Source organism: Sciurus carolinensis, chromosome 3 (genome assembly GCF_902686445.1).
Source record: "Sciurus carolinensis chromosome 3, mSciCar1.2, whole genome shotgun sequence".
In the NCBI taxonomy this organism is placed as follows: domain Eukaryota; kingdom Metazoa; phylum Chordata; class Mammalia; order Rodentia; family Sciuridae; genus Sciurus; species Sciurus carolinensis.
Genome location: NC_062215.1, coordinates 39,284,683 through 39,306,714, shown reverse-complemented (window position 1 = coordinate 39,306,714; position 22,032 = coordinate 39,284,683).

The following is a 22,032-nucleotide window of genomic DNA, read 5'->3' as shown; positions in this document are numbered from 1 at the left end:
AATACCCAGAGTTTCATGGGAATACATTCGTTCATTTTATCAAAAAACTGTATTAGGTTGCAACTTTAGTCTATGTGCATAGGGAAAGCTCAATTCAGGGAATTAAAACAGATTGTTATAACAGAAGCACTGTGCATGTTGGCACCACCAAATCTTGGAAGAAGAGTGGGAATGAGGAGAAGAGATAATACCCAAAGTTTTATTGAAATCCATTCGTGAAGCTTTCTCAGAAAAGGAACCTCAGGGGAGTTTCAAGATGGTGTAATAGAGGGTGACTGCATTTCATGTTGCTCCAGGACTCAAGATTCACGAAGATGAGGTTTTGAGAGATGCGAAACAAACTCAAAGCCACCAGGTGAGTCTCTCCCATTGGGAAGGCGCCCCAGATGGGGCGGTAGTCCTGGAACACAGGGAACTTTGTGAAATAGAGTTGCCCAAGGAGACCCCTCACTCCCTGCTGGAGCGTTGAACTTGGACAACCAGGAGCATTGTAGAGGAGGGCTACTCAGCAAGACGCTTGGTTGTGGAGGGAAAGACCTGGGATTTTAGTTGGTTTCTCAGAGGATGATCTACCCAGCGAGATGTTCCAGTTGGGAGTGAAAGCCCCGAGATGCCAGGTGGCTGTGTGGAGGAGGAGCCACCCAGCGAGTTGCTTGGACTCAGAGCAACTGCCCTAGCCCCAGGCATCTGCTCAGAGGAGGGGCTGCAGAGCCAGACAATCAGGTGCAGAGCACAGTCCCAGGAGCCTAGGTGGCTTCTCGGAGGACGAGCCGCACAGAGAGATGCTTAGGGGTGGAGTGAAGCTTCCAGGACTGCAGGCAGCTTCTCTGAGGAAGGGCAGCCCAATGAGAAGCTTCAGCGCAGGGTGAGGTTCCCCGACCCAGGAGGTAGGTCTGGGCTTAGAGAAACAAACCAAAGGAATGAACAATCTATTCAATGAAATAATGTCAGAAAATTTCCCAAATCTGAAGAATTAAATGGAAAATAAAGTACAAGAGACTTATAGGACTCCAAATACACAAAATTAAACAGACCCACACCAAGGCACATTATAATGAAAATGCCTAACATATAAAATAAAGACAGAATTTTAAAGTCTGAGAGAGAAGAGAATCAAATTACATTTGGGGGAAACCAATATGGATATCAGTAGATTTTTCAACCCAAACCCTAAAAGCTAGATGGGTCTGAAACAACATTTTTCAGGCCCTGAAAGAAAATGGATGAAAACCAAGAATCTTATACCCAGCAAAACTTATCTTCAGATTTGATGATGAAATAAAATCCTTCCATGACAAACAAAAGTTAAAAGAATATACAAAAAGAAAGCCAGCATTACAGAACATTCTCAGCAAAATATTCCATGAGGAAGAGATGAAAAATAATGATGCAAATCAGCAAAGGGAGAACCTACCTTAAAGGAATAGCCAAATAAAGAGAAATCAGGTCGTGTCAAAAAACAAAAATGAGCCAAATGACTGGGAATACAAATAATATCTTAATAATAACCTTGAATGTTAATGGCCTGAACACATCAATCAATGGACATAGACTGGCAGATTGGATTAAAAAGAAAAATCCAATAAGTTGCTGCATGCAAGAGACTAATCTCATAGAAAGAGATACCCACAGACTAAAGGTGAAAGGGTGGGAAAAAAATACCATGCATGTGGACTCAGCAAAAAAGCTGGAGTATCTATCCTCATATCAGGTAATGTGGACTTTAAACCAAAGTTAGTGAGAAGGGATAAAGAAGGACATTTCATACTGCTTAAGGGAAGCATAAGTCAGCAAGACATAACAATCATAAATATCTATGCCCCAAACATTGGCTCATCCATGTGCATCAAGCAAATCCTTCTCAATTCCAGAAATGAAATAGATCACAACACAATAATGCTAGGTGATTTTTACGCACCTCTCTCACCACTGGAGAGATATTCCAAACAAAAATTGAACAAATAAACCATACATCTCAATAACACAATCAATAATTTAGACTTAACAGACATTTATAGAATACACCATCCAACAAAGGTGAATACACTTTCTTCTCAGCAGCACATGGATCCTTCTCTAAAATAGACCATATTTTATGCCACAAAGCTAATGTTAGCAAATACAAGAAGATAGAGATACTACCTTGTATTCTATCAGATCATAATGGATTGAAATTAGAAATAAATGACAGAATGAAAACAGAAACTACTCCAACAACTGGATATTAAATAATATGCTAGTGGTGATGAATAGATAACAGAAGACATCAGGAGGGAAAATAAAAAATTCTTAGAGGTAAACAAGAATAAATATACATCATCAATTCTCTGGGACACTATGAAAGCAGTACTCAGAGGAAAATTTATTTCATGGAGTGCATCCAATAAAAGAAGAAAAAATCAAAAAATAAATGACCTAACACTACAGCTCAAACCCCTAGAAAAGGAAGAACAGAGCGACACAAAAAGTAGTAGAAGACCAAAAATAGTTAAAATCAGAGCTGAAATCAATGAAATTGAAACAAAAGAAACAATTGAAAAAATTGACAAAATAAATAGTTGGTTCTTTGAAAAAATAAACAGAATTATAAACCCTTAGCCACACTAACAAAGAGAAGGAGAAAGAAAACCCAAATTACTGAAATTCAGAATGAACAAAGAAATATCATGACAGACAAAAGATTAATACAAAACATAATTAGAATCAATTTTGAAAATCTATACTCCAACAAAACAGAAAATCTTGAAGACATCGACAGTTTTCTAGAGACATATGAATTACCTAAACTGAACCAGGAGGATACACACAATTTATGTAGATCAGTTTCAAGTAATGAAATAGAAGAGGTCATCAAAAGCCTACCAACAAAGAAAAGTCCCAGACCAGATGGGTTCTCAGCCGAGTTCTACAAAAACTTTACATAAGAGCATTCCAATACTTCTCAAAGTATTCCATGAAATAGAAGATGAGAGAACTGTCTGAAACTTATTCTATGAAGCCCATATCACCCTGATACATAAATCAGACAGAGACACATCAAGGAAAGAAAATTTCAGACCAATATCGTTAATGAACATTGATGCAAAAATTTTCAATAAAATAATAGCAAATGGCCCACAAAAATATATTTAAAAGATAGTACACCACGATCAATTGGATTTTATCCCAGGGATGCAATGTTTATTCCACATCAGTAAGTGTAATTCACCATATCAACAAAGTTAAAGACAAGAATCACATGATTTTTGATAGATGCAGAAAAAGCATTTGATAAAATAAAGCACTACTTCCTCCTCAAAACACTAGAAAAATCAGGGACAGTAGGAACATTCCTTAACTTTGTAAAGGCCATCTATACTAAGCCCATGGCCAATATCATTCTAAATGGTGAAAAACTGAAAGCATTTCCCCTAAGAACTGGAACAAGGCAGAGAGGTCCTCTTTCACTACTTCTATTCAACACTGTCCTTGAAACTCTAGCAAGACCAATTAGAAAGACCATGGAAATTAAAGGGATATGAATAGCAAAAGAACTCAAACTATCCCTGTTTGCTGATGACATGATTATATATTTAGAGAAACCAGGAAATTCCACCAGAAAACTTTTAGAACTAATAGGTGAATTCAGTCAAGTAGCAGGATATAAGATTAATGCTCATAACTGCAATGCATTTTTATACATAAGTGATTAATCTTCAGAAAGAGAAGTTAGGAAAACTACCCTATTTACAATAGCCTTATAAAAAATAAAATACTTGTGAATCAATCTAACAAAAGAGGTGAAAGACCTCTATACTGAGAACTACAGAACACTAAAGAAAGAAATTAAAGAAAACCTTAGAAGATGGAAAGATCTCCCATGTTCTTGGATAGGCAGAATTAATATTGTTAAAATGGCCATGCTATCAAAAGTGCTATACAGATTCAATGCAATTCCAATTAAAATTCCAATGACACACCTTACAGAAATAGAGCAAGCAATTATGAAATTCATCTGGAAGAATAAAAAACCCAGAATAGCTAAAGCAATCCTTAGCAGGAAAAGTGAAGCAGTGGGTTGTTGCAATACCAGAACTTCAACTATACTACAAAGCAATAGTAACAAAAATGGCATGGTATTGGTACCAAAATAGACAGGTAGATCAATGGTGCAGAATAGAGGATAGGGACACAAACCCAAATAAATACAATTTTCTCATACTAGACAAAGGTGCCAAAAACATGCAATGGAGAATGATACCCTCTTCAACAAATCATGCTGGGAAACTGGAAATCCATATGCAGCAGAATGGAACTAAAACCCTATATCTCTCTCTGTACAAAAGTCAACTCAAAATAAATCAATGACCTTGGAGTGAGACCAGAGAGCCTGCATCTTACAGAAGAATAAGTAGGTCCAAATCTTCAACATGTGGCTTAGGATCAGAGTTCCTTAACAGGACTCCCGTAGCACAAGAAACAAAAGCAAGAATCAATAACTGGGATAAAATCAAACTAAATAGCTTTCTTTCAGCAAAGGAAACTATTAGCAATGTGAAGAAAGAGCCTACAGAGTGGGAGAAAATCTTTATCACTCATACTTCAGATAGAGCACAAATTTCAAGAAAATAACTCAAAACTCTACATGAAGAATACAAATAACCCAATTAACAAATGGGCTAAGGAAATGAACAAACACTTCACTGAAGAAGATCTACAAAAAAATCAACAGATATATGAAAAAATGTTCAACATCTCTAGTAATAAGTGAAATGCAAATCAAAATCACCCTAAGATTCCATCTCACCCCAATTAGAATGGCAATTATCAAGAATACAAGCAACAATAGGTATTGGTGTGGATGTGGCAAAAAAGGTACACTCAGACATTGCTGTTGGGGCTGCAAATTAGTGCAGCCACTCTGGAAAACAGTGTGGAGATTCTTCAGAAAACTTGGAAAGGAATCACCATTTGACCCAGCTATCCCACCTCTTGACCTATACCCAAAGGACTTAAAATCAGCATACTAAAGTGATGCAGCCACATCAATGTTCATAGCTGCTCAATTCACAATAGCCAGATTGTGGAACCAACCTATATGCCCTTCAATTGATGAATGGTTAAAGAGACTGTGATATATATATATATATATATATATATATATATACACAATAGAATATTACTCAGCCATAAAGAATAATAATATTATGGCATTTGCAGGCAAATGGATGAAATTGTAGAATATCATACTAAGTAGATAAGCCAATCTCAAAAAACCAAATGATGAATGATCTCGCTGATAAGTGGATGATGATACATAATGGGGGGTGGGAGGGAGGCAAGAATGGAGGAAGGAGGGACTTTATAGAGGGAAAAGAGGTGTGAGAGGGGTGTGGGGGATGGAAAAAACAACAGAATGAATCAAACATGATTACCCTATGTAAATGTATGAGTACATAAATGGTATGCCTCTACTTCTTGTACAACCAGAGAAACAAGTTATACCCCATTTGCTTACAATTAAAAAAATTGTCATTTTGTATTGTTAAACATGTCACACCAAGTAACTGATGATGGGTACAGAGGCGGGGTGTTCCCATGGGAGAAACTTATTTACTACATAACATGTAGTCTCAGAGCAAAATGGAGTCTGTTTAGTCATTTCTTTTATAATCTGGCTTATAACATTCTCATGGAGTCAGATCTGTCAGCCCAATACAGGGATTAGACTGGGGCACTCTACTGTTGAGATACATCCTAGCCCTTTTTATTTTATTTATTTATAAATTTATTTTTTTGAGGCAGAGTCTTCCTAATTTGCTGAGGCTGACTTTGAATTTGCAATCCTTCTGCCTCAGCCTCTCAAGTTGCTGGGAGCATAAGTGTTAGACACCACATACAGCAAGTTTTTAGCTTTTAATACTTGCCAGTGGGTACCACATTTCAACATATGAACCCTTCTGAGATGCATACGTATGATAATCACATTGCAGTGAGGAGGAGACAGAATGATTCAAACACCATTATCCTATGTAAATGTATCACTACACAAATGGTATGCCTTTACTTCATGTAAAAACAGAGAAACAGTATGTATCTGATTTGTGTAGAATAAAAATAAATTAAAAAAATAGAAAAGGAACTTCAATTTCAGCTCTATTCAACATGCACGTTGCAGTTCTGCAACAGGAATATATAAGGGGCTTGCCAAGAAAACTTGGTTGTAGAATTGGGGAAAGAGTGGGAATGATGAAAAGAGAAATTATGCAGAGTTTCATGGAAAACCATTATGCAATTTCTCAGAAAACTTTAGTAGGTTGCAGCATTATTCTGAGTGCACAGGGAAAGCTTAATTCAGGAAATTAGAAACAGATGTTATAGAAGAAGCACCATGCACGTTGGCACCACCAAATCTTGGGAACAAAGTGGTTATGAGGATTTGAGATAATACCCAAAGTCTCATTGAAATCCATTAGTAAAACTTTCTCAGAAAAGAAACTTCAATTTCAACTCTATTCAATCTATACAATACAGACCTGCAACATGAATACATAAGGGGCTTGCCTAGAAAATCTGGATGTAGAATGTTCAGATATTGAAGGCTGAGTAGGAATGATGTAAAGAGAAAATATCCAGAGTTTCATGGAAATCCGTTAGTGCTGTTATTCAGAAAAATGTATTAGGTTGCAGCTTTACTATGCATACATTGGGAAAGCTCAATTCATGAAATTCGAAACAGATTGTTATAGCAGAAGAACTGTGCATGTTGCTACCACCAAATCTTGGGAGCAAAATGGGTATGAGAAGAGATAATACCGAAAGTTTCATTAAAATCCTTTTGTGAAACATTCTCACAAATGGAACTTCAATTTCAGCTCTATTCAACCTGTATGTTAAAGTACTGCAACAGGAATATATAAGGGGCTTGCCAAGAAAACCTGGAGGTAGAATGCTCAGATATTGGGGAAAGATTGGGACTAATGAAAAGAGAAAATACATAGAGTTTCATGGAAATCCATTTGCGCATTTTCTCAGAAAACTGTATTATGCTGTGACAGTACTCTAAGTGCATAGGGAAAACTCAATTTAAGGGATTAGAAAGAGATTGTTATAGCAGAAGCACTGTGCATGTTGGCACCACCAAAGTCTTGGTAGCAACGTGGGTATGAGGAGAATAGATAATACTCAAAAATTCATTTAGATACATTCGTGAAACTTTCTCAGATTAGGAACTTCACTCTTATTTGAATCCACTTGCACATTAGTGATTTGCAACAGGAAAACAGAAGGGCTTCCTGAGAAACCTTGGAGGTAAAATGCTGAGACATTGGGGCATACTGGGAATGATGGAAAGAGAAAATATCCAGAGATTCATGGAAATATATTCGTGCCATTTCTCTAAAAACTGTATTAGGTTGCAGCTTTATTCCGCATACATAGGGAAAGCTCAAATCAGGGAGGCAAAAACATATTGTTATAGCAGAAGCATCCTGTATGTTGGCACCTCCAAATCTTCAGAGCAAAGGGGGTAGGAGGAGTAGAGATGATATCCAAATTTCCATTGAAATCCAGTAGTAAATCTTTCACAGAAAAGGAGCTTAAATTTCAGCTGTATTCAAAATGAATGTTACAGTTCTGCAACAGCAATACATAAGTGCTTGGCTAGAAAACCTGTAGGTAGAGTGCTCAGATGTTGGGATCAGAGTGGGAATGATGAAAAGAGGAAATACCCAGAGTTTCATGGAAATGCATTAGTGCATTTTCTCAGAAAACTTTATTAGGTTCCACCTTTAATCTGCCTGCATTCGAAAATCTCAATTCAGGTAATTAGAAACAGATTGTTATAGGAAAAGCACCGTGCATGTTGGCAAGAGCAAATCTTCAGAGAAAAGTGGGTATGAGGAGGAGAGATAATAATGACAGTTTCATTGAAGTCCATTCGTGAAGATTTCTCAGAAAAAGAATTTCAATTTCAGCTCAATTCAATCTGCACATTAGAGTTCTGCAAGAGGAATACATAAGTAGTTTCCCTAGAAATGGTGGAGGTAGAATGCTCAGATATTGAGGGCAGAGTGGGAATGATGAAAAGAGAAAATACACAGAGTTTCATGGAATTCCATTTGTGCATTTTCTCAGAAATCTGTATTACATTGTGACTTTAATCCGTGTGCATAGGGAAAATTCAATTTAGTGAATTAGAAAGAGATTGTTATAGCAGAAGCATTGTGCATGTTGACACCACCAAATATTGGGAGAAAAGTGGGTATGCAAAGGAGAGAGAATACTCAAAGTTTAATTGAAATCCTTTCTTGAAACTTTCTCAGCAAAGGAACTTCAATTTCAGCTCTATTCAACCTGCACAATACAATTCTGCAACTGGAATACATAAGGGTATTGCCTAGAAAACCTGGAGGTAGAATTCTCAGATGTTGGGGGCAGAAAGGGAATGAGGAAAAGAGAAAACATCCAGAGTTTCATGAAATCCATTGGTGCATTTTGTCAGAAAACTGTATTAGGTTGTACCTTCACTGTGCCGTCTTATGTAAAGGTCAATTCAGGGAATTATCAAAAGATTCTTATAGCAGAAGCACTGTGAATGTTGGCACCACCAAATCTTTGGAGCAAAGTGGTTATGAGTAGTAGAGATTCTACCCAAACTTTCATTGTAATCCATTTGTGAAACTTTCTCAGATTAGGAACTTCACTGTCATGTGATTCCACAAGCACGTTAGAGATTTGCTGCAGGAAAGCATAAAGGGCTTGACTCGAAACCCTGTAGGGATAATGCTAGAGGTTGGGGGCTGTATGGTAATGATGAAAAGAGAAAGTATCCAGAGAATCATGGAAATATATTTCTTCAATTTCCCAGAAACTGTATTACATTGCAGTTTTACTTTGCTTGCTTAAAGAAAGCTCGAATCAGGGAAGTAGAATAATACTGTTATAGCAGAGGCATTGTGCATGTTGGCACCACTAAACCTTTGAACAAAGTAGGTATGAGGAAAAGATAATATCCAAAGTTTCATTGAAATCCATTTGTCAAACTTTCTCAGATTAGGGACTTCACTCTCATCTGATTCCACAATCATGTTAGAGATTTGCAACACAAATACTTAAGTGGGTTACCTAGAGACCTGGAGTAGAATGCTCAGATGCTGGGGGCAGAGTGGGAAGGATGAAAAGAGAAAAGACCCAGAGTTTCATGGAAAACCATTCATGCATTTGCTCAGAAAAATGTATTAGGTTGCATAGGGAAATCTCAGTTCAGGGAATTGTATTTGCGTGCATAGGCAAATCTCAATTCAGGGAATTAGAAAGAGTTTGTTATCGAGAAGCACTGTGCATGTTGGCAACACCAAATCTTCGGAGCAATGTGGGAATGAAGATTTGAGATAATGCCCAAAGTTTCATTGAAATCCATTCGTGAAACTTCCTCAGAAGAAGAATTTCAATTTCAGCTCTATTGAACCTACACGTTAGAGTTCTGCAACAGGAATACATAAGGGGCTTGCCTAGATAACTGTAGGTAGAATACTGAGATGTTGGAGGCAGTGTTGGAACAAAGAATAGAGAAAACACCCAAAGTTTCAGGGAAATCCATTGGTGCATTTTCTCAGAAAACTGTATTAGGTTGCACCTTCACTCTGCATGCATAGGGAAAGCTCGATTCAGCGAATTAGAAACAGATTCTTATAGCAGAAGCATTGTGCATTTTGGCACCACCAAATATTCAGAGCAAAGTGGGTATGAGGAGATGATAAACACTGAAAGTCTCATTGAAATCCATTCGAGATACTTTCTCAGAAAAGGAACTTCAATTTCAGCTCTATTCAATGTCCACAATACAGTTCTGCAACAGGCATACATGAGGGTCGTGCATAGAAAACATGGAGGTAGAACGCTTATGTGGTGGCGACAGAGTGGAACTGATGAAAAGAGGAAATACATAAAGATTAATCAAAATCCATTCGTGCATTTTCTCAGAAAATTTGATTTGTTTGCAGCTTAACTCTGTGTGCAATGGGAAAACTCAATTCAGGGAATTAGAATCAGATTTTATGGCAGAAGTACTATGCATTTCAGCACCACCTAATCTTTGAAGTAAAGTGGGTATGAGTAGAGATAATACCCACAGCTTCATTGAAGTTCATTTGTGAAAATTTCTCAGAAATGCAACTTCAATTTCAGTCCTTTTGAACCTGCACGTAAGAGTTTTGCAACAGGAATACATAATGGGCTTGCCCCAAAACCTAGAGGTAGTGTGTTCAGCTCTTGTTGGTGGAGTGGGAATGATGAAAAGAGAAAAACCCAGAGTTTCATGGAAATCCTTTCTTGTATTTTATCAGAAAACTGTATTAGGTTAAAGCTTTACTCTGCGCATATAGGGAAAGATCAGTTCAGGGAATTATAAACAGATTGATATAACACAAGCACTGTGCATGGTGGCACCACCACATCTTTGGAGCAAAGTGGGTATGTGGTGGATAGATAGTACCCAAAGTTTCATTGAAATCCATGCGTGAAACTTTTTCAGAAAATGAACCTCAGTTACAGCCCTATTCACACATCAGGTTAGCGTACTGCAACAGGGATACCTAGGGACTTGCCTAGAAAACCTGGAGGTAGAATGCTCAGATGTTGGGGGCAGAGTGGGAATGATAAAAAGAGAAATATGAAGAGTTTCATGGAAATCTACTCATGCATTTTCTCAGAAAACTGTATCAGATTGTAGCTTTGTACTTGATGCATAAGAAAAGTTCAATTCAGGGAATTAGGAACACATTATTAGAGCATAAGCACCATGCATGTTGGCACCACCACATCTTCAGATCAAACTGGGTATGAGTAGAGATAATACCCAATATTTCTTTGAAATCCATTAGTGAAACTTTCTCAGAAAAGCCAATTCATTTTCAGCCTTATTGAACCTTCATGTTAGAGTCTGCAACATTAATTCAAAATGGTCTTGTCTAAAAAACCTGGTGGTAGAATGCTCAGATGTTGGGGGCAGAATGGGAATGATGAAAAGAGAAAATACCCAGAATCTCATGCAAATTCATTCGGACATTTTCTCAAAAACGTGTTTTAGGTTGCAGCTTTACTCTGCATGCATAGGGTAAGCTGAATTCAGGTGATTAGAAACAGATTGTTATAGCAGAAACACCTTGCATGTTGGCACCACCATATCTTCGGAGCAAAGTGGGTTTCAGGAAGAGAGATAATACCCAAATTTTTATTAAATTCCTATTGTGAAGCTTTCTCAGAAAAGTAAATTCATTTTTCAGCCCTATTGAACCTTCATGTTTGAGTCTGCAACATTAATTCAAAAGGGTCTTGCCTAAAAAACCTGGTGGTAGAATGCTTAGATTTGGGGGCAGAGTGGGAATGATGAATAGAGAACATACCCAGAATCTCATTCAAATTTGTTCCTGCATTTTCTCAGAAACCTGTAATATGTTGCAGTTTGCTCCACCTGCAAACAGAATTTCAATTCAGGGAATTAGAAACAGATTGCTATAGCAGAATAACCTTGCAAGTTTACACCACCACATCTGCAAAGAAAACTGGGTATGAGGAGCAGAGATAATACCCAAAGAATCATTGAAATTAATTCTTGAAACTCTCTCAGAAAAGGCTCTTCAATTACATTCCTATTCCACCTGCACTTTAAGAGTTTTGCAACAGGAATACATATGGGACTTGCCTAGAAAACCTGGAGGTAGAATGTTCAGATGTTGAAGGTAGAGTGGATATGATAAAAAGAGAAAATAGCTATACTTTAATGGAATCCATTCATGCATTTTCTCAAAAACATGTATTAGGTTGCAGCTTTACTCTGCGTGCATAGATTAAGCTCAATTCAGGGAATTAGAAACTAATTGCTATTGTAGATGAATCGTGCATCTTGGCACCAACATATGTTTGGAGTAATGTGGGTATGCGGAGGAGAAATAATACCCAACGTTTCATTGACATCTTCATAAAAGTTTCTCAGAAAAGGAACTTCAATGTCAGTCCTAGTCAATCTGCATGGTAGTGTTCTGATCAGGAACACATAAGGGGCTTGCCTAAGAAAACTGGAGGTAGAATGCTCACACACTGGGGGCTGAGTGGGAAAGATGAAATGAGAAAATACCCAGAGTCTCATGGATATACATTAGTGCATTTCCTCGGAAAACTGTATTAGGTTGCAGCTTTACTCTGTGTACATTGGGAAAACTCAATTCATGGAATTAGATTGTTTTAGCACAAGCACTGTGCATGTTGGCACCACCACATCTTCGGCACAAAGGGGATATGAGGAGTAGAGATAATACCAACATTTCATTGAGATATTTTCATGAAACTTTTTCAGAGAAGGGACTTCATTTTCAGCCCTATTCAAACTGCTGGTTAGAGTACTGCAAGATTACATAAATGGCTTACCTAGATAATATGGAAGTTGAATGCTCAGATATAGGAGGCAGAGTAAGAATGCTGAAAAAAGAAAAACCCAGAGTTTTATGAGAATCCACTAGTGAATTTACTCAGAAAACTGTATTAGGTTGCAGATATATTCTGTGTGCATTGGGAAAGCTCAATTCACGGAATTAGGTTGTTGTAGCACAAGCTCTCTGCATGTTCGCACCACCACATCTTCAGAGCAAAGTGGGTATGAGGAGGAGAGATGACAGGCAAAGTTTCATTGAAATCCATTCGTGAAACTTTCTCAGAAAAGCAACTTCAATTTCAATCCCATTCAAAGTGCACGTCAGAGTACTGCACCAGTTATACATGAGGGGCATGCCAAGAAAACCAGGAGTTAGGAAGCTCAGATTCTGGGGCCAGAGCAGGAGTGATAAAAAGAGAAAACACCCCCAGTTTCATGGAAATCCATTCTTGCATTCTCTAAGGAAACTGTATTAGGTAAAAGCTTTAATATGCGTGAATAGGGAAAGCTCAAATCAGGGAACTAGAAACAGATTGATATAACAGGAGCTCCATGCATGTTGGCTCCACCACATCATCAGAGGAAAGTGGGCATGGGTAGTAGAAATAATATGTAAAGTTTCATTACAATCAATTCATGAAACTTTCTCAGAAAAGGAACATCGTTTTCACCCCTATGCAACCTGCTTGTTAAAGCCCTGCAACAAGAATACATAAGGGCCTTGCCTAGAATACTGGAGGTAGAATGCTCCAATGTTGGGGGAGAGCAGGACTGAAGAAAAGAGACCATACCCAGAGATTCATGGAATCCAATGTGAATATTCTCAGAAAATTCTATTAGGTTTTAGCTTTACTCTGCATGCATAGGGAAAGCTCAATTCTGGAAATTAGAAACAGATTGCTATTGTAGAAGCACCATGATGTTGGCACCTCCATGTCTTCGCAGCAATGTGGGTATAAGGAGGAGAGATAATACCCAAAGTTTCAATGAAATCCATTCTGGAAAATTTCTCAGAAACGGAACTTGAATTTCAGCCCAATTCAACCTGCTCGTTAGAGTTCTGTAACAGTATATATAAGGTTCTTGCCTAGATCACCTGGAGACAGAATGCTCAGATGTGGGGGGCAGAGTTCAAATGATGAAAAGAGAAAATACTGAGTCTCATTTAAATCCATTAGTGAATTTTGTCAGAAAACTGTATTACATTGCAGCTTTTCTCTGTGTGCATAGGGAAGCTAATTTCAGGGAATTAGAAGCAAATTGTTATAGCAGAAACCCCATGCATGGTGTCACCACCACATCTTCACAGCAATGAGGGGTATGAGGAATAGAGATAATACCCAAAGTTTCATTGAAATCCATTCGTGAAACTTTCTCAGAAAAGCAACTTCAATTTCAGCCCTATTAAAACTGCACGTTAGAGTACTGCAACAGAAATACATAAGTGGCTTGCCTAAATCTGCAGGTATAATGCTCAGATTTTGGGGGCAGAATGGGAAGGAGGAAAAGAGAAAATACCCAGAGTTTCATTGAAATCCATTCGTGCATTTGCTCAGAAAACTCTATTAGGTTGCAAGCTAACTCTGCATGCATAGGGAAAGCTTAATTCATGGAAATAGAAACAGATTGTTATAACAGAAGCACCATGTATGGTGGAGCCACCACATCTTCAGAACAAAGTGTGTATGAGGAGGAGAGATGAAAGGCAAAGTATCATTGAAATACATTATGAAACTTTGTCAGAAAAGAAACTTAAATTTCAGTCGTATTCAACTCGCATATTATAGTTCTGTAACATGAATACATAAGCGGTTTGCCTAGAAAACCTGGAGGTAGAATGCTCAGATGCTGGGGATAATGTGGCTATGATGAAATGAGAATATTCCCAAAGTTTTATGGAAATCCATTCGTGCATTTTCTCAGAAAAATATATTTGGTTGCAGTTTTACTCTGTGTGCATAGAGAAAACTCAGTTCATGGAATTAGAAACAGATTTTTTATAACACAAGCACCTTGGTTGTTGGCACCACCACATCTTTGCATAAAATGGATATGAGGAATAGACATAATACTCAATAGTTTCATTCAAATCCATTCGTAAATCTTTCTCAGTAAAGGAACATCATTTTCAGGCATATTCAACCTGCACATTAGAGTTCTGCCACAGCTTTACATAGGGGGCTTGCCTAGACAACCTGGAGCTAGAATGCTCAGATGTTGGGGGTGGAGTTGAAAATGTGAACAGAGAAAATACCTTGAGTTTCATGGAAATCCATTAGTCCATTTTCTCACAAAACTGTATTAGATTGCAGCTTTATTCTGCATGCATAGGGAAAGCTCAATTCAGTGAATTAGATACAGAGTATTATAAAAGAAGCACTGTGCATGTTTGCATCACCATATATTCAGAGCAAAGTGGATGTGAGGAGTACAGATAATACCCCAATGTTTCATTGATATCCATGCGTGAAACTTTCTCAGAACAGCAACTTCAATTTCAGCCACAGTCAACCAGCACGTTAGAGTTCTGCAAGAGGAATACATAAAAGGCTTGCCTAGAAAACCTGGAGGCAGAATGATTCAATATTGGGGGCAGAATGGGCATGAGAAAAGGAGAAAATACCCAGAATTTCATGAAATCCATTAGTGCATTTTCTTGCAAAACTGTATTAGTTTGCAACTTTACTCTGAGTGCATAGGGAAAGCTCAGATGTGGGAATTAGGAACAAATTGTTAAATCACAAGCAGTATGCCTTGTGGCACCACCACATCTTCACAACAAAGTGGGTATGAGGAGTAGAGATAATCCCCAATGTTTCATTGATATCCATTAGGGAAATTTCTCAGAAAAGGAACTTCAATTTCAGCTCTATTCAACGTGCATCTTAGAGTTCTGTATCAGGTTTACATAAGGGTTTGCCTTGAAAACCTGGAGGTAGGATCTTCAAATGTTTGTGACACAGTTCAAAAGATGAACAGAGAAATAATCCAGAATTTCATGGAAATCCATGCTTGCATTTTATCAGAAAACTGTAGTAGGTTGTAACTTTGCTCTTTGTGCATAGAGAAAGCTAGATTCAGTGATTTTGTAACAGATTGTCATAACACAATCACTGTGCATGCTGTCACCACAATTAGTTCAGATGAAGTGAGTATGAGGAGTAGAGATAATATCCAAAGTTTCATTGAAATCCATTTGAGAAACTTTCTCAGAAAAGGAACTTCAATTCCTGTCTAATTCAAACTGCACTTTAGAGTACAACAACAGGAATACAAAGGGGCTTGGCTAGATAACCTGGAGGTAGAATGCTTAGATGTTGCGGGCAGAGTGGAAATGATGAAAAGAGAATATACCCAGAGTTTCATGGAAATAGATTTGTGTATTTTCTCAAAAACTGTATTAGGTTGCAGCTTTACTCTGCATGCATAGTTGAAGTTCAGTTCAGGAAATTAGAAACAGATTGTTATAACACAAGCACCATGTATGTTTGCACCAGCACATCTTCACAGTAAAGTGGGTATGAGGAGTTGAGATAATATCCAATGTTTCATTTAAACTATTTGTGATGAGGGAGACCAAGATGGTGGACTAGAGGGTGACTTCTTTTCAAGTCGCTTCAGAACTCAGGATTCAAAGAAGAGGAGGTATTGAGAAACTTAGGAACAACTTAGAGCTGCAGGCAGTTTTTTGGAGCAGGGCTTGGCAGTGAGAGGCTTTCCTGAATGACCAGCCTCCCCCCTGGCCTCAGCAGCATGTCCAGATCACAGGCAGCTTCTCAGAGCAGGGCCGGGCAGTGAGAGGCTTCTTTGAACAGCCAGGATCCCCCTTCCATGCACAGCCAGGCTCCCCCCAGACCCTGATACAGGCCCAGACTGCAGGCAGCTTCTCCTATCAGGTCCGGGCAGCAAGAGGTTTCCGCAAACAGCCAGTCTCCTCCTTCTGCGCACAGCCAGGCTCCCCCAAGACCCTGAGACAGGCCTGGACTTCAGGCAGCTTCTCCCAGCAGGGCCAGGCAGCAAGAAATTTTTGCACACAGCCAGCCCCCACCCCCAGACCCAGCAGTGGGCCTGGATCTCAGGCAGGTTCTCATAGCAGGGCCAAGCAGCAAGAGGCTTCCACAAAAAGCCAGGTTCCCCTTTCTGATAACAGCCAGGTTCTCCCTGGACCCTGCAGCAGGCCCAGACCACAGGCAGCTTCTCCCAGCAGGGCTGGGCAGTGAGAGGCTTCTGTGAAGAGCCAGGCTCCCTATGGCAGCAGGTCCAGTCTGCAGGCAGCTTCTCGGAGCAGTGCCAGGCAGTGAGAGGCTTTCTTACACAGCCAGCACCCAACCCCAGACCCAGAGGCATGAACGAACCTCAGACAGCTTCTCAGAGCAGGTCTGGTCACAGAGATGCTCCCAGAACAGACAGGCTCTCCTGTCTGCACACAGTCAGGTTCCTCCTGTACCCTGAGGCAGGCCTGGTCTGCAGGCAGCTTCTTGGATCAGGACCAGGCAGTGAGAGGCTTCTGTCAATGAGGCTCCCCATTCTGCACAGAGCCAGGCCCCCACCCTGGACCCTGTGGGAGGCCTGGACAGCAGGAGGCTTTTTGGAACAGTGCTGGCCAGAGATAGGTTTCTGTACAAAACTAGGCTCCTCAGTCTGGGTGGAAGGCCAAACAGAGGTCCAGACAAGCCATGCCCCAGCCTGCAGTCTAGTTCCCCTTTGGCAGACCATTGGTCAACATGTGGAGGCACCTCTGCCCACTACCAGGGAATACACCACTCCTGAAGTCCACCACCCCCAGAGGGGCAGCTTTCTTGTGGAGCAAAGCATTATCAAGTTCCTCCAAGACTTCAGTCTACTGAAGGGTAGGAGGTGATATACTGGAAATCTACAGGGACACTACAAGTCAATAGAGGGAATGTGCAATATCTCAGAGTTCCACTGATACCTGACCAATATGAGAAAACAAGGGAAGAAAATGTCCCAAACGAACCTAGATGCTATATGAATAAAACCCAGTGACAGCATGGAAGAAGAAATGTCAGAAAGGGAGTTCAGAATGTACATAATTAAAACAAACAGGCAAGTAAATGAGGGGATGAAAGAGCAAATGCAGGCATTGAAGGAGGAGATGAAAGAGTGAATGCATGTGTTGAATGGTCACAAAAATCAACAATTAAAAGAGCAGATACAGGAAGGAAAAGATCATTTCAATAAAGAGTTAGAGATACTGAATAAAAAGGACAGAAATCCTTGAAATGAAGGAAACAATAAACCAGATCAAAAACTCCATAGGAAGCATAACCAATAGGATAGAACATCTGGAAGACAGAAACTCAGATATTGAAGACAAAATATTTAATCTTTAAAACAAAGTTGACCAAACAGAGAAGATGATAAGGAATCATGAACAGAATCTACAAGAATTATGGGATATCATGAAAAGGCCAAATTTAAGAATTATTGGGATTGAGGAAGGCTTAGAGAAACAAACCAAAGGAATGAATAATCTATTCAATGAAATAATATCAGAAAATTTCCCAAATCTGAAGAATGAAATGGAAAATAAAGTACAAGAGGCTTGTAGGACTCCAAATATACAAAATTACAACAGATCCACACCAAGGCACATTATAATGAAAATACCTAACATACAAAATAAAGACAGAAATTTAAAGGCTGCGGGAGAAAAGAATCAAATTACATTCAGGGGAAAACCAACATGGATATCAACAGATTTTTCAACCCAGACACTAAAAGCTAGAAGGACCTGGAAAAACATTTTTCAAGCTCTGAAAGAAAATGGATGCCAACCAAGAATCTTATACCCAGCAAAACTTACCTTCAGATTTGATGACAAAATAAAATCCTTCCATGACAAACAAAAGCTAAAAAAATTTACAAAAAGAAAGCTGGCATTACAGAACATTCTCAGCAAAATATTCCATGAGGAAGAGATAAAAAAAACAATGATGCAAGTCAGCAAAGGGAGAAACTATCCTTAAGGAATAGCCAAATAAAGGAGACACCAAGTCGTGTCAAAAAACAAACAAAAACAAAAACAAAACCAAAACAAAACAAAACAAAAAACCCCAAATGAGCCAAAAGACTGGGAATACAAATCATATCTCAATAATAACCCTGAATGTTAATGGCCTGAACTCATCAATCAAAAGACATAGACTGGTAGATTGGATTAAAAAGAAAGATCCAATAAGTTACTGCCTAGAAGAAACTCAACTCATAGAAAGAGATACCACAGACTAAAGGTGAAAGGGTGGGAAAAAACATATCATGCACATGGACTCAGCAAAAAAGCTGGCCTATCCATCCTCATATCAGATAATGTGGACTTCAGGCCAAAGTTAGTCATAAAGGATAAAGAAGGACATTTCATACTGCTTAAAGGAAGCATAAATGAGCAAGACATAACAATTATAAATATCTATTCCCCGAACATTGGCTCATTCATTTGCATCAACCAAATCCTTCTCAATTCCAGAAATGAAATAGACCGCAGCACAATAATACTAGGTGATTTTAACACACCTCTCTCACCACTGGACAGATCTTCCAACCAAAAATTGAACAAATCAACAATACTTCTCAATAACACAATCAATAATTTATACTTAATGGACATATGTAGACTATACTATCCAATTAAGAGCGAATATACTTTCTTCTCAGCAGCACATGGATCCTTCTCTAAAATAGACCATATTTTATGCCACAAAGCTAATGTTAGCAAATACAAGAAGATGGAGATACTACATTGTACTCTATTAGATCATAATGGATTGAAATTAGAAATAAATGACAGAGTAAAAACAGAAACTACTCAAACAACTGGGGATTAAATAATATGCTATTATATGATGAATGGATAACAGAAGACATTAGGAGGGGAATTAAAATATTTGTAGAAGTAAATGAGAACAAAGACACATCATATCAAAATCTTTGGGACACTATGAAAGCAGTACTCAGAGGAAAATTTATTCCATGGAGTGTATTCAATAAAAGACAAAAAAAATCAACAAATAAATGACCCAACACTACAGCTAAAAGCCCTAGAAAATGTAGAACACAGCAACACCAAAAGAAGTAGAAGACAGGAAATAGTTAAAATCAGAGCTGAAATCAATGAAATATATAAAAAAAGAAACGACTGAAAAAATTGACAATATAAATAGTTGGTTCTTTGAAAAAATAAAGAAAATTGATAAACCCTTAGCCACACTAACAAAGCAAAGGAGAGAGAAAACCCAAATTACTAAAATTTGGAATGAACAAGGAAATATCACAATAGACATGAGTGAAATACCAAACATAATTAGAAGCTATTTTGAAAATCTCTACTCCAACAAAATAGAAAATCTTGAAGACATCAACAAGTTTCTAGAGACATATGTATTACCTAAACTGAACCAGGAGGACCAACACAATTTAAATAGACCAATTTCAAGTAATGAAATAGAAGAAGTCATCAAAAGCCTACCAAAAAAGAAAAGTCCAAACTATCAGCAATGCGAAGAAAGACCCTACAGAGTGGGAGAAAATTTTTGCCAATCATACTTCAGATAGAGAACTAATCTCCAGAATCTATAAAGAACTCAAAAAACTCTACACCAAGAATGCAAATAATCCAATTGACAAATGGGCTAAGGAAATGAATAGACACTTCACAGAAGAAGATCAACAAGCAATCAACAAACATATGGAAAAATGTTCAACATGTCTAGTACTAAGAGAAATGCAAATCAAAACCACCCTAAGATTCCATCTCACCCCAATTAGAATGGCGATTATCAAGAATACAAGCAACAACAGGTGTTGGCGAGGATGTGGGGAGAAAGGTACACTCATACATTGCTGGTGGGGCTGCAAATTAGTGCAGCCACTCTGGAAAGCTGTGTGGAGACTCCTTAGAAAACTTGGAATGGAACTACCATTTGACCCAGCTATCCCACTCCTTGGCCTATACCCAAAGGACTTAAAATCAGCATATTACAGAGATACAGCCACATCAATGTTCATAGCTGCTCAGTTCACAATAGCCAGATTGTGGAACCAACCTAGGTATCCTTCAATTGATGAATGGATAAAGAAAATGTGGTATATATATATACACAAAGGAATATTGCTCAGCCATAAAGAATGATAAAATTATGGCATTTGCAGGCAAATGGATGAAACTGGAGAATATCACGCTAAGTGAGATAAGCCAATCTCAAAAAACCAAAGGACGAATGATATCGCTAATAAGTGGATGATGACACATAATGGGGGGTGGGAGGGGTTAGTGTTAAGGTTAGAGTTAGGGTTAGAGAGCGGCACAAGAATGGAGGAAGGAAGGACTGTATAGCAGGAAAAGAGGGGTGGGAGAGGTGGGGGGGGAGGGAAAAATAACAGAATGAATCAAACAACATTACCCTATGTAAATTTATGATTACACACACACACACACACACACACACACAAAAGAAAAGTCCAGGACCAGAGGGGTTCTCAGCTGGTTCTCCAAAACATTTAAAGAAGAGCTCATTCCAATACTCCTCAAAGTATTCCATGAAATAGAAGAGGAGGGAACCCTCCCAAACCCATTCTATGAAGTCAATATCACCCTGATACCTAAACTAGATAGAGACACATCGAGGAAAGAAAATTTCAGACCAATATCCCTAATGAACATTGATGCAAAAATTCTCAACAAAATTTTAGCAAATGGCATAAAAATATATTAAAAAGAGATGTTGAACATTTTTTCATAAATCTTTTGATTGCTTGTAGATCTTCTTCTGTGAAGTGTCCATTCATTTCCTTAGCCCATTTGTTGGTAGGATTATTTGTATTCTTTGTGTAGAGTTTTTTGAGTTCTTTATATATTCTGGAGATTAGTGCTCTATCTGAAAGTATGGGTGGCAAAGATTTTCTCCCACTCTGTAGGTTCTCTCTTCACATTGCTGATAGTTTTCTTTGATGATAGAAAGCTTTTTAGTTTGAATCTATCCCAGTTATTGATTCTTGCTTTTATTTCTTGCGCTTTGGGAGTCCTGTTAAGGAAGTCTGATCCTAAGCTGACATGTTGAAGATTTGGACCTACTTGGATAAAGAAACTGTGGTATATATATACAATGGAATATTACTTAGCCATAAGAATGATAATATTATGGCATTTGCAGGCAAATGGATGAAATTGGAGAGTATCATGCTAATTGAGATAAACCAATCTCAAAAAACCAAGGACAAATGATCTTGCTGCTAAGCGGATGATGACACATAATGTGGGGTGGGAGGCGTTAGTGTTAGGGTTAGGGTTAGGGAGGGTGGCAAGAATGGAGAAAGGAAGGACTGTATAGAGGGAAAAGAGGAGTGGGAGGAGTGGGGGGAAGGGAAAAATAACAGAATGAATCAAACAACATTACCCTATGTAAATTTATGATTACACAAATGCTATGCCTTTACTCGATGTACAGGGAAACAACATGTATCCCATTTGTTTACAGTAAAAAATATATTAAAAATATAGTACACCACGATCAAGTGTGTTCATTCCAGGGATGAAAGTTTGGTTCAACATCTGGAAATCAATAAATATAATTCACCATATCAACAGACTTAAAGACAAGAATCAA